The sequence below is a fragment of the Hemiscyllium ocellatum genome, chromosome 31, assembly GCF_020745735.1.
Source record: "Hemiscyllium ocellatum isolate sHemOce1 chromosome 31, sHemOce1.pat.X.cur, whole genome shotgun sequence".
In the NCBI taxonomy this organism is placed as follows: domain Eukaryota; kingdom Metazoa; phylum Chordata; class Chondrichthyes; order Orectolobiformes; family Hemiscylliidae; genus Hemiscyllium; species Hemiscyllium ocellatum.
In genome coordinates, this window is record NC_083431.1 from 23,674,550 (window position 1) to 23,691,207 (window position 16,658).

Sequence of the window (16,658 nt, forward strand, 5' to 3'; positions counted from 1 at the left end):
GGATTTTGAGGGTGCTTGAGGGTGAAGCACTAAAAGCCAATATTTGGATCAGCCAATAAGAAGGAAGGGAAATGAAATAACTTACAGTGTGCAAACAGGCCCTTCGGCCCAACAAGTCCATACTGACGTGCAACCCGCCCAGACCCATTCCCCTACACCTAATGCTACAGGCAATTTAGCCTGGCCAATTTAGCTAACCTGCACATTTTTGGATTGTGGGAGGAAACCCACGCAGAACGTGCAAACTCCACACAGAGAGTTGCCTGAGGCAGGAATTGAACCCAGGTCTCTGGCGCTGTGCAGCAGCAGTGCTAACCATTATGCCACCATGCCACCCACTGTGTCCTTTGGCTCAAAGGAAATAGAGTATAAAAATAGGGAAGTCTCATAAAACCGTTCCTAGATACTAGTCAGAACACAGCTGGAATAGTGAAATACTGAACACTGTTGGTCCCCTGATCCAAGTAAAGATATACTAGAACTGAGCTGATCCAAATGTACTGTCTAAACCTGTCGGTCAATTCCTAAGCATCTGTATCCCTCTGCTCCCCACCTACTCATGCATCTGTCCAGACACATCTTAAATGAACCTACTGTGCCTGCCTCTACCACCTCTGCTGGCAATGAGTTCCAAACATCCACCACCCTCTGTGTGAAGTACTTACCGCATGTATCCCCCTTAAACTTTCCACCTCTCACCTTGAAAGCATGACCTCTCGTTATTGTCCATCCTTTAAGCAATGGATGGAATGGTGATTATGAAGTCATGAACCCAAAGTAAGTGAAAGGGGAAAAATTATCTTAGACTACAATGACAAAGCACCATTTGCATTGAATTAAAATTGTTCCTTTCTAAAATCAATTTAAAATTATTAGCATAATGGAGGCAACAAGTTTTAGTTACGTCAGTGATCATAAGAATGTAAAAGAGACCTGTAACCTTGTGAGAATGTGCCTCACTGACTAAACTCCATTTTAATTAAATTCACTGGATTAGTTCTGGGTATGGAGGGATTTTTTTCCCATGTGAAGAAATTGAGTAGGTTAGGCTTGTGCTCATTGGAGCTTCGAAGAATGAGAGGAGACCTCATTGATAAGTATATCATTTATAGGGGACTTGACAGGGTAGATGCAAGGAGGTTGGTTATCCTGGTGGAAGAGTCTCAGACCAGAAGGCATAATCTCAGAGTAAGGGGGTCACTAATTTAAGGTATATTCCTAGAATATTCCTAGACATCTGAAGCTTTCCAGGCTTGTTACTCCTACATTTCACCCAAAAGGGTCCACATTGGGCCTGCACTCTTGTCTCTTCCATTTTGAAAGCTTCCCCCCCTCCACTGTCCTGCCTTAGATTTACACAGAAGTAGCTGTTCCGAGGGTACTTTGGTGGAATCTGCTAGATTAGAATAACATTTGGGGCGGCACGGTGGCACAGTGGTTAGCACTGCTACCTCACAGCGCCTGAGACCCGGGTTCAGTTCCCGACTCAGGCGACTGACTGTGTGGAGTTTGCATGTTCTCCCCGTGTCTGCGTGGGTTTCCTCTGGGTGGTCCGGTTTCCTCCCACAGTCCAAAGATGTGTGGGTCAGGTGAATTGGCCATGCTAAATTGCCCATAGTGTTAGGTGGGGTAAATGTATGGGTGGGTTGCACTTCAGTGGGTCGGTGTGGACTTGTTGGGCCGAAGGGCCTGTTTCCACACTGTAAGTCTAATCTAATTTTTCTTCCCCCAGTCCAAAACCCATTTGCGCAGATCAGCCTTTAGCCTTTTCCATCGCAAATCTAAAGTGTATGATCTTGTGGTCACCCTGTCAATAAAATACTCTCCGTCTGCCATGTTAGTTATGGAAGCAACAAGCTTGGTTGCAATTTGATGCCTTGACACTGAATATATCTGTTTTCCAGATCAATAGCTATTTAGTGACTAAATTAATAAAGGAATTTGGGAATCAAATGGAAAGATGTAGCTGAGGTAGAAAATCAGACATGATATGACTGAATCGCAGAACAGATTTAATGGGCCAAATGGCCTAATTGAAGCTGATGACAAGTGAGAGCCTGGAAAGGAATCTGGCTTCATAGATTTTGATTTTTGCTTATTTAATTAAAATGGGGATTAGTCAGTGAGGCGCATTCTCACAAGGTTACAGGTCTCTTTTACATTCTTATGATCACTGACGTAACTAAAACTTATTGCCTCCATTATGCTAATAATTTTAAATTGATTTTAGAAAGGAACAATTTTAATTCAATGCAAATGGCGCTTTGTAATTGTAGTCTCAGATAATTTTTTTCCCCTTTCACTTACTTTGGGTTCATGACTTCATAATCACCACTCCATCCATTGCTTAAAGGATGGACATTAATGAGAGGTCATGCTTTCAAGGTGAGAGGTGGAAAGTTTAAGGGGGATACACGCGGTGAGTACTTCACACAGAGGTTGCTGGATGTTTGGAACTCATTGCCAGCAGAGGTGGTAGAGGCAGGTACAGTAGGTTCATTTAAGATGTGTCTGGACAGATGCATGAGTAGGTGGGGAGCAGAGGGATACAAATGCTTAGGAATTGATTGACAGGTTTAGACAATACATTTGGATCAGCTCAGGCTTGCAGGGTCGAAGGGCCTGTTTCTGGGCTGTGAATTTTCTTTGTTCTTCTTTGTTCTTTGGCAAGAAAACCACTCTTCAATCTGCTATCAATACCACTTCATGCCGACCAAGGGAGAATGGAAAAGAGATGCCCCTGGAATAAACCTCCCTTCCTTCACTGGAAAAGAAACTGAACTTTTTCAATGCCTCCTTACAGCATTGTGGTTGACATCTGTATATGGGGTAAAAACAATGACTGCAGATGCTGGAAACCAGATTCTGGATTAGTGATGCTGGAAGAGCACAGCAGTTCAGGCAGCATTCGAGGAGCAGTAAAAACGATGTTTCGGGCAAAAGCCCTTCATCAGGAATAAAGGCAGAGAACCTGAAGGGTGGAGAGATAAGTTAGAGGAGGGTGGTGGTGGGGGAGAAAGTAGCATAGAGTACAATAGGTGAGTGGGGGAGGGGATGAAGGTGATAGGTCAGGGAGGAGACGATGGAGTGGATAGGTGGAAAAGAAGATAGGCAGGTAGGACAAGTCCGAACAAGTCATGGGGACAGTACTGAACTGGAAGTTTGGAACTAGGGTGAGGTGGGGGAAGGGGAAATGAGGAAGCTGTTGAAGTCCACATTGATGCCCTGGGGTTGAAGTGTTCCAAGGCGGAAGATGAGGCATTCTTCCTCCAGGTGTTTGGTGGTGAAGGGAGCGTTGGTGAAGGAGGCCCAGGACCTTCTTGCACTCAGCAGAACGGGAGGGGGAGTTGAAATGTTGGACCACAGGACAGTGTGGTTGCTTGGTGTGGGTTTCTCAGAGATGTTCCCTAAAGCGCTCTACTAGGAGGCGTCCAGTCTCCCCAGTGTAGAGGAGACCGCATTAGTGGATGTGCAGGTAAAACTTTGATGGATGTGGAAGGCTCCTTTAGGGCCTTGGATGGAGGTGAGGGAGGAGGTGTGGGTGCAGGTTTTGCAATTCCTGCAGTGGCAGGGGAAGGTGCCAAGATGGGAGAGTGGATTGTAGACCTGACCAGGTAGTCACGGAGGGAATGGTCTTTGCGGAAGGCGGAAAGGGGTGGGGAGGGTAATATATCCCTCTTGGTGGGGTCTTTTTGGAGGTGGCGGAAATTTCCGACGTCCCCAACGCCTCATCTTCACCATGGATATCCAATCCTGCTACACCTCTGTCCGCCATGACCAGGGCCTCTAAGCCCTCCATTTCTTTCCTCTCCCGACGTCCCCAACAGTACCCTTCCACCGACACTCTCATTCGTTTGGCCGAACTGGTCCTCACCCTTAACAATTTCTCCTTCGAATCCTCCCACTTCCTCCAGACCAAAGGGGTAGCCATGGGCACACATATGGGCCCCAGCTATGCCTGTCTCTTTGTTGGCTACATAGAACAGTCGATCTTCCATAATTACACCGGCACCACTCCCCACCTCTTCCTCCCCTACATTGATGACTGCATTGGCGCCACCTCGTGCTCCTGCAAGGGGTTTGAGCAATTCATCAACTTCACTCTATGCTACTTTCTCCCCACCCTCACCCTCCTCTAGCTTATCTCTCCACCCTTCAGGCTCTCTGCCTTTATTCCTGATGAAGTGCTTTTGTCTGAAACGTCGATTTTACTGCTCCTCGGATGCTGCCTGAACTGCTGTGCTCTTCCAGCACCACTAATCCAGAAGCTGTATATGGGGGACAATAGGCAGGAATTAATATTTGATTACATGCATTTTAGACCTAATAATCTTTTCCTCATAAATATGTACTTTTTTGTGCTAAACAAAACTGGGATTAACTATGAAACTGGCGTGGATATTGCAATTGTATTGCAACTTCACAGAGGATATTCACTAGATTGATGCCAGGAATGAGTGGGTTGTCTTATGAAGGTAGGTTGGACAGGCTGGACTTGTTTCCCCTGGAGTTTAAGAGACTGAAGGGTGACCTGATTAAAATATACAAGATCCTGAATGGTCATGATAAGGTGAAAGTGGAAAGAATGTTTCTTTTTATGTATCAGTCCAGAACTCGGGGATACCTTTTTAAAATTAAGTGTTGCTCTGTTCGGACAAAGATAAGATTTTGATTTCTCTCATGAGCTTACGTGCCTTTGGAATTCTGACCCAGAAGTGGGGTCATTGAATACTTTTTAAGGGAGGAGTAAATAGCTTCTTATTAGGCAAGGGAATGAAAGTTATCATGGTTGGTGGGAATGTGAAATTTGAAATACAAATAGAGTAACTTGATCCTATTTCAATGACAGGGCAGGTTCGAGGAGCTGAATGGACTACCACAGCTCTGATATCATATGTCAATTATTATATGAAAGAAACACTGATGATTGTAAGTTCAAACCTCACTCCAAGTCTTGAAAGTACAATTTAGTTTTACACGTCATTAAGGGAGTGTTACATTATCATAAGTGTTGCTGAGCAAATGAAATGTTGAGTACCCATCTACTTGGTTCAGAGTATTGAAGATCCCGTGGTAATACCTAAAGTCAAGCAAATGTCTAGTCTAACACATATCCTTCAATCACAAGCACAACCAACAGGTGAACAGATCATCAATTTCCTTGTTATCTCTGCAATCAGGCTGTTTGTACCATGACTGCCACACTCACCTGCATTACAACAGATACAGCATTACATTTCAATGTAATTCATTGTGTAAGAAACACTTGGATGTGATAAGGTACTCCATAAATCCGAATTTTCCTTTTTAGTGCCCATACTAGCTCAGTTATTATTTTCATTTTAAAAACAATTCTAGATACCAAAACACACCGCGGTTATATTTTCTGCTTATCTATTAGAAAGATTCACCATGCTGGCCATAAATAAATGACAGAACCATGCAGGAGGCGGAATCTTTAAATGTGAACATATTTATTATATACAAAAGCTTTCACATTCTCAGAGGCTCTTCTTCAAGTGATGAAGTGATACCAACAGTGAATATATTTTTTGAGGACACCAGAGGATATATGAAGAGAATATGGGGCAGGAAAAAAATATATAAATACAAAGGTTTCCAGCAGAGAGATGTAAAATCTATTTTCAGTAGTTTCTAGTTCCATTGGGTTTGATGTGCCTCCGATAAGCCAATGATTTGCAAATGATGTTGAGTTTTAGTGATTGCATAAAGGCATCTAAATCACAACAATGTGTTCTGCATCAAAGACCACACAATTCCGTATTTTAATATGCGCCTGACAGGAGCTCTATGCACTGGGGAGATGGCTTAATCCCTGTGATAGCTGATGATGCTTAGGCAAAGGGGACATTTCATTATGATGTAGGTGTCATGAAAATGTTTTGTGAATCTTAATGCTGTTTGTTGTGAGAACTGTAACATTAGAGATGATATGTTTGAATTTTTAAATACATAATACCATAGGAATGGTATCTTATTGTTGAAGTCACTGGAGGATACTGAGCCCGTCATTGCTTGTTGGAAAACTTCCTCAGTCTGTGAGGAGGCCGTAATTCAGGAGCAATGGTGAGTTATGACACTCCTTCACACAAGCAGAGAAAATGCCAGTGATGTATTATCAGTAAGCAATATTCTGGTTTCTGATATTCATGTTTGAGATTTACGAAGACTCTGGAATGTGGTGATAATTTAATTCATCAGAGTAGTGTTTTTAATTTCACTTGTACTGGTAAAGAAATGTTGACCCACAAAGTTTGCGGCAGCCTATATCAGATTTTCAAACATTTCATGCACCTTCAACAGATCATTGCTTCTTTTTCAAAGGCATGGATGAGCCTGTGTGTGCATATATAGTTTACTTGTTAAATTTTATTTTAACTACTTTTCCTCCTTTCACATCTGTTAAGTTCTCCAATATCACCAACCAAGAAAGTGAGTTGGTGACCTGCCAATGCAGTTTTTCTAACTGGTCACTGAGGCATCCAGGTTAACTTAACTTTGAGGTCACTATCTTTAGGAAGACTTTGAGCTGCTGAAACTGGCTCCAAAGCATATTTTACCGGAGAGTATCAGATAAGGAAAGGTTGATATGACCAAGATCAGGCCAATCTTTGATGTTTTTAGTGTCGGAGAGGTGGAGGTGACGGGGGCAGCACATATTAGTGACCTCACTTGGAACATGATCTGGCTCAGACAAGATAGCACGCCAATATCTGCAGAGAGTTTCTGACAGCTAAAATCTTTAGAATGCCAGGTTCCTCCATTTTGATAGCATAGCCTCTTGGCTCCCCTCTAGCCATGAATGAGGTGAGACATCAATTGTTACTACTAAAGAGAAATACATTACTCCAACTGGTGTTGTCAATCTGTGGTCACAGCATGAGATATATTGGTGTTATCACATAATTTCAATTGTAAAGGTGGTCAACTTTAAATGAGTCATACTTATTAGTTTGACACAGTTGACTAAGGCTAAGATTTTGCATGCACATTCCTATGTTGGGTATGTTGGAAAGACAGAGGTCTTAGAATCATTATCACTGCATGAAGTCTGGAGAAAGAGAAGAGAAAGATCCAGTGGGATGGAATGAGCTTCTTCCTAAAGTAAGATATTGAGACTGTAGTCATATTTTTGATGGTTACTGTTCAATTCTACTTTCCTCAGTCAATACTTTGCTCCAAAAGATGTAAATGATCCGCCTGGCATAATGACTTTATTCACTTAAGGCCTGCATTCTTCCAAATGTTTGTACCTTTTCAGTTTTGTTCTGTACTTTATGAGGCAATTGTTCTTTGATTGAAGATCAACTTTGGAAATTTCCACTTGTCAGGTACATTTTACTTGCTGCCATCCAAATGCAATATTTGAAATCAATAGTAAGGAATTATATGTTGTATGTTGTAGCAACGCGTACAGAGATTCAGAGCTGCAAGTCAAGGCTTGGTGAAACTCAAAAACCAGTCCAATCTCTCTCATCAGATAATGGTATCCTTTTAATATTTCAGTTTCTACTCCTATTGAAGAATAAGAAACATTATCAAGTGCCACTTGATACATGAAGTAAATATGGTACACAGAAAAGTTGTTCTTTCTCAAACTCAATCATAAAAATTCAATCTCCAAGTGAAAGATTCTGCAACTCTGCTCCTTGTCCACACCCACAATACAGGTCAACCAAAAGTCTCAAACATCTCCTGATAATATTAAACCCTGGGCACTACCTTTCCTTTCCTTTCCTTTCCCTGGCATGGCATTTCCAAGCTCCCAGTAGCACTGTCAAAACTTTTCATAATATTAATCTTATAATAGTAAACAAAGGAAAGGGAATAGAAAACACCCATTCAAACTGGAAATGAGGTACATGTTTGAAAAGTGACTGCTTCAGAAGATTTCTCTCTGAAATTACCCATTGCACACTTCCCATATCAATTCATAACGAACGTGTATCATGTTATATTGCAAGTCGCATAGCTCTTTCGAGATCCTCATTTACCTGACCCCTATCCAAAACAAAAACGGGAGACTGATCCATTCCTTTCTGTACCCTAAACTTTAAGTTGCCAGGATCTGCACTGAAATGTAAGGCTTGGATTCCAATGATGTACACGCATAGTCTTTCTGGTGCACAATGGTGAGTTCCATGTCAGCCAAAACCTGTTTCTTTGTAGTCCAACAGGAACAGTAGTCTTCCAGGAGCCACAAGGAGGCTTTGTCTCTGCCTCAATTATCTTCTCCTCACCCATCCTGGGTTAAAATTGGGTTCAAACTCTTCCAATACAGGCATTAACAACCTGTTCTATAATCTAATTCGCAAGTAAAAGGTAATCTTAAAATTGCAAAATATGGTACAAGATCACCTCTGATCAAAGAAATCACAACACTCTCTGGCATTTTTCATATAAATAGCTGGAGACAACTTGCACATTAACTGCATGTATGTCCTAAATGATCCATACCTATGGTGCCAGTTCTCCCACATCAGGAAAAGCAAGGATGCTGTACACATTCCTGTACACTGCAGACACATAACATTTATCCACCCCTTTCTATTTCCCTCACCCCTACTACTTTTTTGTCTCATGGAAGTGAGATTGTCAACTTAGCACTCATTCATGCTGAAGTATAGGCATTTCATACTACTCAAAGACATGTCAAACGGTTCCTCGAACCAGCAGAGAAAAACATGTTTGTCTTAACAGTCTTTACCAAACTTGCAAAAATGCCCTTAAGAGGAAAGAATAACAATTGTGTTCAACCTACCATAATCAGTTTGGCTTCATATGTTTTATTTCACTTATATTCTATTCTCACAGATTAGAAAATCTCATAAACTATTCTTATGTGAGTGTGTTGCCATCGCTGTGTTTTAAGAAATCATCAGTAGATGATCATGTAATATAGCTATCATCACCAATGGATATGTACCTGAATTTAACTCTTATTTGATTTCTTTCCTGGCTCATAAAACCACACCTAACTGTTGTTACGTTGCATGTTGCAAAGTTGTGAAAAATGCCTGTTTATATATTAAGTGATTCACCCTTGTGTTACTGTGTGAATTCCACAGTGAATGACAATCCAGGCTGGCAATTTATTAAGTACCTGACTATCATCAACCCACTCTGACTTTGTCTTAGAAAATGGACATATTGCACACCCATTATTGCCCCTTCACTTTTCTGTTCCATTGAAATGCATATTGATTAACCACAATGAAAATTTATGACATTGTTGGTAGGTATTCTGTTATTATACAACACATATAGTCGGCTGCAGTATTCTGTTTGGAAGGTTATAATACCTTGACTCCTTTTACTGGAATGGTTAATAGCCTTTTGTTCACTGCTGGTTGATCAGGTCGTGCCACTGCAGTCTGGACATGGTGGCTTCAATTCAAAAGCTCTATCAACCGAACACTGCCTTTAGTCCACGATGGTGTTTATGTGCGAATGCGGGCACTTTATAAACCAGCGTACAAAGAACATTTTGCATAGGAGCAATCTCCAGACTCCAGACAAGCTGTGCTCACTGCCTGCAACTAATCATAAATGTAGTGAGAGAATCCTGCAAATAACACTGCTAATCTCGGTAACTGCTTTACATACCATTCCAGATAACCTAATAGTGCAGCTGCATATCACTGGGAATGAGACCTCTGAAACCTGACTGTCTTAGAGAACAACATCAATTTGATAAAAAGGCATAATTTTATACAATAAAGCTATTGTAAATAATCCCTTCAACCTCCCAATATCCAGCTGTATTCTACCCAAACCCCCAAACTAAACCTTCCACCTTAACCTGATTTAATCCATTTTTAAAAAAAGTCATGTTATTCTGAGTTGGTGGTAATTTGAAGCAGTAAAATCCACTGATGCTAGTCTAATCTACAAAGGGTAAAAAATAGCTTAATTTTTCTTATTTTATTGGGCCAAGTCCCAGCAGCATTGGATTCAGCACTGATTACCAGATTCACTTGATTATTATTACAAAGACAGAAAATGATCTGTGACTAACTAAGCCTGTTTTGTTACATTTGTCTATTTAAATAGAGCTGGGTGCCTGAGAGCACATCATGGCTTTAGTTTGTTTCATTTTCTGGGACAATGAATGCATTTTATAGGAATCCAGTCTCATTTTGCATAAAATTTCCAACCATGATAAAACTAACAGTAACGAAAAGCTTGTTTGAGCAAGACATGTTATGATTGAGTTGGCGATATGTAGACAAACCTGTCTGTTTGCTGCCATGTAACACAAGTATGTATAAGAAGGGCCCAATATGTGGAAATGAATTGTGACAAGAGGCTGAAGATAAACAGGCCACCAGCTAGGCTTTTGGCACATCTAAGTGCTACATTTATTCACCAAAAGTGCCGTAGAACGTATTTGCTTGGTTCCCTGCCAAAGACCCTCCTGAGCCTCAGAGCTGTCTGCCTTTGTTTGGCTACAGCAAACACTCACATTAACAGCTGCTTGCAAATCAACGCAGTGACGGCTTTCATGCTGTACTGAGTAACCCACAATCTGTGAGCTGTTCAGCTGACCCCTTTCAGATCCATCTGCACACTTCTGCAAGAAAGCATTACCAGTGCACTACATCGGTCTGTAACCAAACAGAGAGCTAGATAAAGTTCAAAAGCTGTTTCTGTTGTATGAGGAAGGCGTGAAGATAAAAGAAAGGCAATAAATAATGATTAAGAGCAAAAACAATTAAAAGTGGGATGAGAAGAAAGGCCATGAGTTGTACACTTTTCACAAGAAGAGCGACATTCTCCTTTGTAAGACCAAAGTGGCTTTCTGTGTTCTGCAACCTGGCAAAGCTCGTTCACTGTTTAGCCCAGTGAGATGTGATCCAATTTACATCCAATCTCATCAATGTGTCACAAAAGCATCAGAAGATCATTTGTGTGCAATGTCATTGCAACAAATATAAACCTGTTCTTCTCCCTGCCCCATTCACAGGTTCACTGGTCAATTCTAAGTTATTATCGTTCACTAAATTCAATCATTTGGCAATGTTACCCATTACACACAGGCCAAACTGATCTTGGCGTATGCTGCATGATGACAGTCAATTTTTATAATTTAAATGTACCGACTCCACCAGAAAACCCCTTGCAGAATTAAGCGGAAAATCGCTAACACTGACCCTATTTCAAATAATCTGTGAAAAATCAGGAGTTGTGGCCCCACCCCTCTTGTGAGTTAAGAGAGGTAGGCAGCTAGTGCAGGAGTCTTTTGTGGATATAGACATTTCAAACAGGTATGCTGTCTTGGAAAATGTAGGGGATGATGGATTCTCAGGGGAACGTAGCATGAACAGTCAAGTTCCTGGTATTGAGACTGGCTCTAATGCAATGAGGGGTATGTTGGGTTCAAAGAGATCAATTGTGTTAGGGGATTCTGTAATCCAATGTACAGACGATGTTTCTGTGGCCAGCAGCGAAAAATCAGAATGGTGTGTTGCTTCCCTGGTGCCAGGATCAAGGATGTCTCAGAGAGGGTGCAGAATGTTCTCACAGGGGAGAGGGGCCAGCAAGAGGTCATTGTCCACATTGGAACCAAAGACATAGGAAGGGAAAAGGTTGAGATTCTGAAGGGAGATTAGAGAGAATTAGCCACAAATTTAAAAAGGAGGTCCTCGAGAGTAGTAATATCTGGATCACTTGCGGTGCTACGAGCTAGTGAGGGCAGGAATAGGAGGATAGAGCAGATGAATGCATGGCTGAGGAGCTGGTGTATGGGAGAAGGATTCACATTTTTGGATCATTGGAATCTCTTTTGGGGTAGAAGTGACCTGTACAAGAAGGACGGATTGCACCTAAATTGGAAGTGGACTAATATACTGGCAGGGAAATTTGCTAGAGCTGCTCAGGAGGATTTAAACTAGTAAATAGTAAGGTGGGGGTTGGGGGACGCAGGGAGATAGTGAGGAAAGAGATTGATCTGAGATGGGTACAGTTGAGAACAGAAGCGAGTCAAACTGTCAAGGCAGGCAGGGACAAGGTAGGACTAATAAATTAAACTGCATTTATTTCAATGCAAGGGGCCTAAAAGGGAAGGCAGATGAACTCAGGGCATGGTTAGTAACATGGGACTGGGATATCATAGCAATTATAGAAACATGGCTCAGGGATGGGCCGGATTGACAGCTTAATGTTCCAGAACACAAATGCTACAGAAAGGATAGGAAGGGAGGCAAGAGAGGAGGGGGAGTGGCATTTTTGATAAGCTGTGCTGAGGGAGGATATTCCTGGAAATACATCCAGGGAAGTTATTTGGGTGGAACTGAGAAATAAGAAAGGGATGATAACCTTATTGGGATTGTATTATAGACCCGCTAATAGTCAGAGGGAAATTGAGAAACAAACTTTCAAGGAGATCTCAGCTATCTGTAAGAATAACAGGATGGTTATGGTAGGGGATTTTAACTTTCCAGACATAGACTGGGACTGCCATAGTGTTAACGGTTTAGAGGGAGAGGAATTTGTTAAGCATGTACAAGAAAATTTTATGATTCAGTATGTAGATGTACCTACTCGAGAAGGTGCAAAATTTGACCTACTCTTGGGAAATAAGGCAGGGCAGGTGACTGAGGTGTCAGTGGGGGAGCACTTTGGGGCCAGTGACCATTATTCTATTAGATTTAAGATAATGATGGAAAAGGATAGACCAGATCTAAAAGTTGAAGTTCTAAATTGGAGAAAGGCCAATTTTGACGGTATTAGGCAAGAACTTTCAAAAGCTGATTGGGGGCAGATGTTCGCAGGTAAAAGGACAGCTGGAAAATGGGAAGCCTTCAGAAATGAGATAATAATGAGAATCCAGAGAAAGTATATTCCTGTCAGGGTGAAAGGAAAGACTGGTATGTATAGGGAATGCTGGATGACTAAAGAAATTGAGGGTTTGGTTAAGAAAAAGAAGGAAGCATATGTAAGGTATAGACACGATAGATCGAGTGAATCCTTAGGAGAGTATGAAGGAAATAGGAGTATACTTAAGACAGAAATCAGGAGGGCAAAAAGGGACATGAAATAACTTTGGCAAATAGAATTATGGAGAATCCAAAGAGTTTTTATAAATACGTAAAGGACAAAAGGGTAACTAGAGAGAGAATAGGGCCCCTCAAAGGTCCGCAAGGCCACCTTTGTGTGGAGCCACAGGAGATTGGGGAGATACTAAATGAGTATTTTGCATCAGTATTTACTGTGGAAAAGGATATGGAAGATATAGACTGTAGGGAAATAGATGGTGACATCTTGTGAAATGTCCAGATTATAGAGGAGGAAGTGCTGGATGTCTTGAAACGGGTAAAGGTGGATAAATCCCCGGGACCTGATCAGCTGTATCCTGGAACTCTGTGGGAAGCTAGAGAAGTGATTGCTAGGCCTCTTGCTGAGATATTTGTATGATCAATAGTCACAGGTGAGGTGCTGGAAGACTGGAGATTGGTTAGCGTGGTGCCACTCTTTAAAAAGGGCAGTAAAGACAAGCCAGGGAACTGTAGACCGGTGAGCCTGACGTCAATCGTGGACAAGCTGTTGGTGGGAATCCTGAGGGAAAGGATGTACACATATTTGTGAATAGGAAATCATGTCTCAAAACTTGATTGAGTTTTTTGAGGAAGTAACAAAGAGGATTGATGAGGGCAGAGTGGTAGATGTGATCTATATGGACTTAAGTAAGGCGTTCAACATGGTTCCCCATGGGAGACTGATTAGCAAGGTTAGATGTCACGGAATACAGGGATACAGAACTGGCTCAAAGGTAGAAGACAGAGGGTGGTGGTGGAGGGTTGTTATTCAGACTGGAGGCCTGTGATCAGTGGAGTGCCACAAGGATCAGTGCTGGGCCCTCTACTTTTTGTCACTTATATAAATGATTTGGATGTGAGCATAAGAGGTACAGTTAGTAAGTTTGCAGATGACACCAAAATTGGAGGTATAGTGGACAGTGGAGAGGGTTACCTCAGATTACAACAGGATCTTGACCAGATGTGCCAATGGACTGAGAAGTGGCTGATGGAGTTTAATTCAGATAAATGTGAGGTGCTACATTTTGGGAAAGCAAATCTTAGCAAGACTTATATGCTTAATGGTAAGGTCCTAGGGAGTGTTGCTGAGCAAAGAGACTTTGGAGTGCAGATTCATAGCTCCTTGAAAGTAGAATCTCAGGTAGATAGGATAGTGAAGAAGGCATTTGGTATGCTTTCCTTTATTGGTCAAAGTACTGAGTACAGGAGTTGGGAGGTCATGTTGCAGCTGTACAGGACATTGATTAGGCTGCTGTTGGAATATTGCGTGCAATTCTGGTCTCCTTCCTATCAGAAAGATATAAAAGAGACCTATGAGGCAACATTTTCACTCAGTGGGTGGTGCGTGTATGGAATGAGCTGCCAAGGGAATTGGTGGAGGCTTGTACAATTGCAACATTTAAGAGGCATTTGGATGGGTATATGAATAGGAAGGGTTTGGAGGGATATGGGCAGGGTGCTGGCAGGTGGGACTAGATTGGGTTGGGATATCTGGTCGGCATGGACGGATTGGACAGAAGGGTCTGTTTCTATGCTGTACATCTCTATAGCTCTATGACTTTATGAGTAGTGATACTTACAGGTAATCAGCCTTCATACACATTACATCCCCTGTATTATCAATCTGGCTTTTAAATACCACCAATGATTCTGTACCTCTGGCCTCCTGGTCACATACCACATGCTCATGTCTGTTTGAGAAGATATTACTTTTTTAGTCAACTTAGTTCAAATTTGAAAATTACATTTCTTTGTTCCTGATCCAACTGTTTGAATGCTGCTGTTTAGACAGTTGGTGTGGAATCCCTGGTGTGCTTCCATACTGTCAAGAATCTGTGATACTGTCATAAAACTGAAAGAAAATATGGAGTGAAAATGCTGGGTGAGTGGGAGGGAATAAATGACGTTGATTGACAATGTTGTCAGCAATTGTATGGTTTTTGTACTGATTTGTGTGAACTAAATTTAGGAGCTGAAACTTTAAATGTTGACTTGTGGGTATCTGGCTAAAAATGTCAAAACCAAATAGTATGCACGAACACACACATATAAACATACAAATTAGGAGCATGGGATAAGACACCTCAAGCCTGCTCCGCCATTCAATAAGATCATGGCTGATTTAAGTACTGCACCCTCCTGTTTGCTCTCTTGCTAAATAAGAATCTGTCTACTTCTGCCTTAGAAATATCCACACATTATCTGTCTAAATAGGTGACCAATTATTTTGAAACGATTATCCCTTGTTTTATAATAGGAAGCACCCTTTTCATATCTACCCTGTTAAGATCCCTCAGGATCTTACATGTTTCAATCAAGTTGCCTCTTACTCATCATTGATGGTAATGCCTTTGAATACCAAGAGCATTGGTTGTATTCTTTCTTACTGGAGATGATCATCATCTGGCATAAATGAAACTTGCTAATTACCAATTTAAGAATATTGTCTAGGTCTTTTCTTGTGAGTTCTGGGAGTACCTGTTCATGCATCATATAATCATCTCAACCTTCATGTATATTACATTGCAAATATTATTGCCTGGGTCATTAAATACCTCCAATGATTCTTTATCTCTGGCCTCCTGGGCATATGTCACATGTCTAAAACCCTCATGCAGATATTACTTTCTTCAGTTTGGTGTCAAAAGATTAGTTCATATTTTAAGATTATTTTCCCCTTGCTCCAGATCCTCCTGTTTGAAGGAAGACCTGTCAATTTCTATGGGCATAAATTGAGACTGTCACTACGCATTGTTATTTTAAGCATCATAAAAAGGTAACCTTTGACATACTCCTGCAGGAGATAGCTCCACACCCCATCCCAGCTAAGTGCCTTCACGCCAGTTCCTGCCTGATTATTTCTGGCCTTTCTATGAGACATGTCGGTGGAGTTTGGGCATGGAGAATTTAGGCGAGATTAAGTTTGGATATAACGAAAGCATGGATAAGGTGTTCAGCAGTGGCTGTGCTGAACCAAGGGCAGAAGCAGTCAATAATGTGGTATAGGTGATTTCAGTAATGGAGAGGAAAATGGCATTGAAGTTCACCTTGGGCAACTGACAGGACACTGACCTCAAGTACATTTGATCTGGGCAGGTGGGAAAATGAGCTGCAGGGTAACTACATGCTAATTGACAATGTCATTGAAGGACGTGTAAACAAAGAAAAGGATAGGGATCTAGGCAGCTTTGCGAACACCTATCCAAAAATGGCCGGTCCTGGGAATGCTGTCATAAAATCACACCCCCAACTGGCACCAGGAATTTTGGGCTCAGTCCATTACCATTTCTAACTTAGTGCGCCCAAGGATTCTGCCCTGAATCATTCAACGAACATTCCTACAATGTAGACAGCTTTAGGGTCAGTTGGTCTCAACTATATACAATTACTGCCCATTTGATTAGGAAGAAAATGGAAGAAACCATCTGTTTTCTGTTTTGTTTTGACAATCTGCATTAAGAATACAGATCCTTCACTGGCCCCAAATTAGATGGAGGTATATGTGCAAGTAACACTCTGGGTGAAATCTTAACTACTTCCATGTGACCCCCACATTCGGAAAGGTCAAGGGGTAATTTGAGATGAATTGGAAAAATTGGA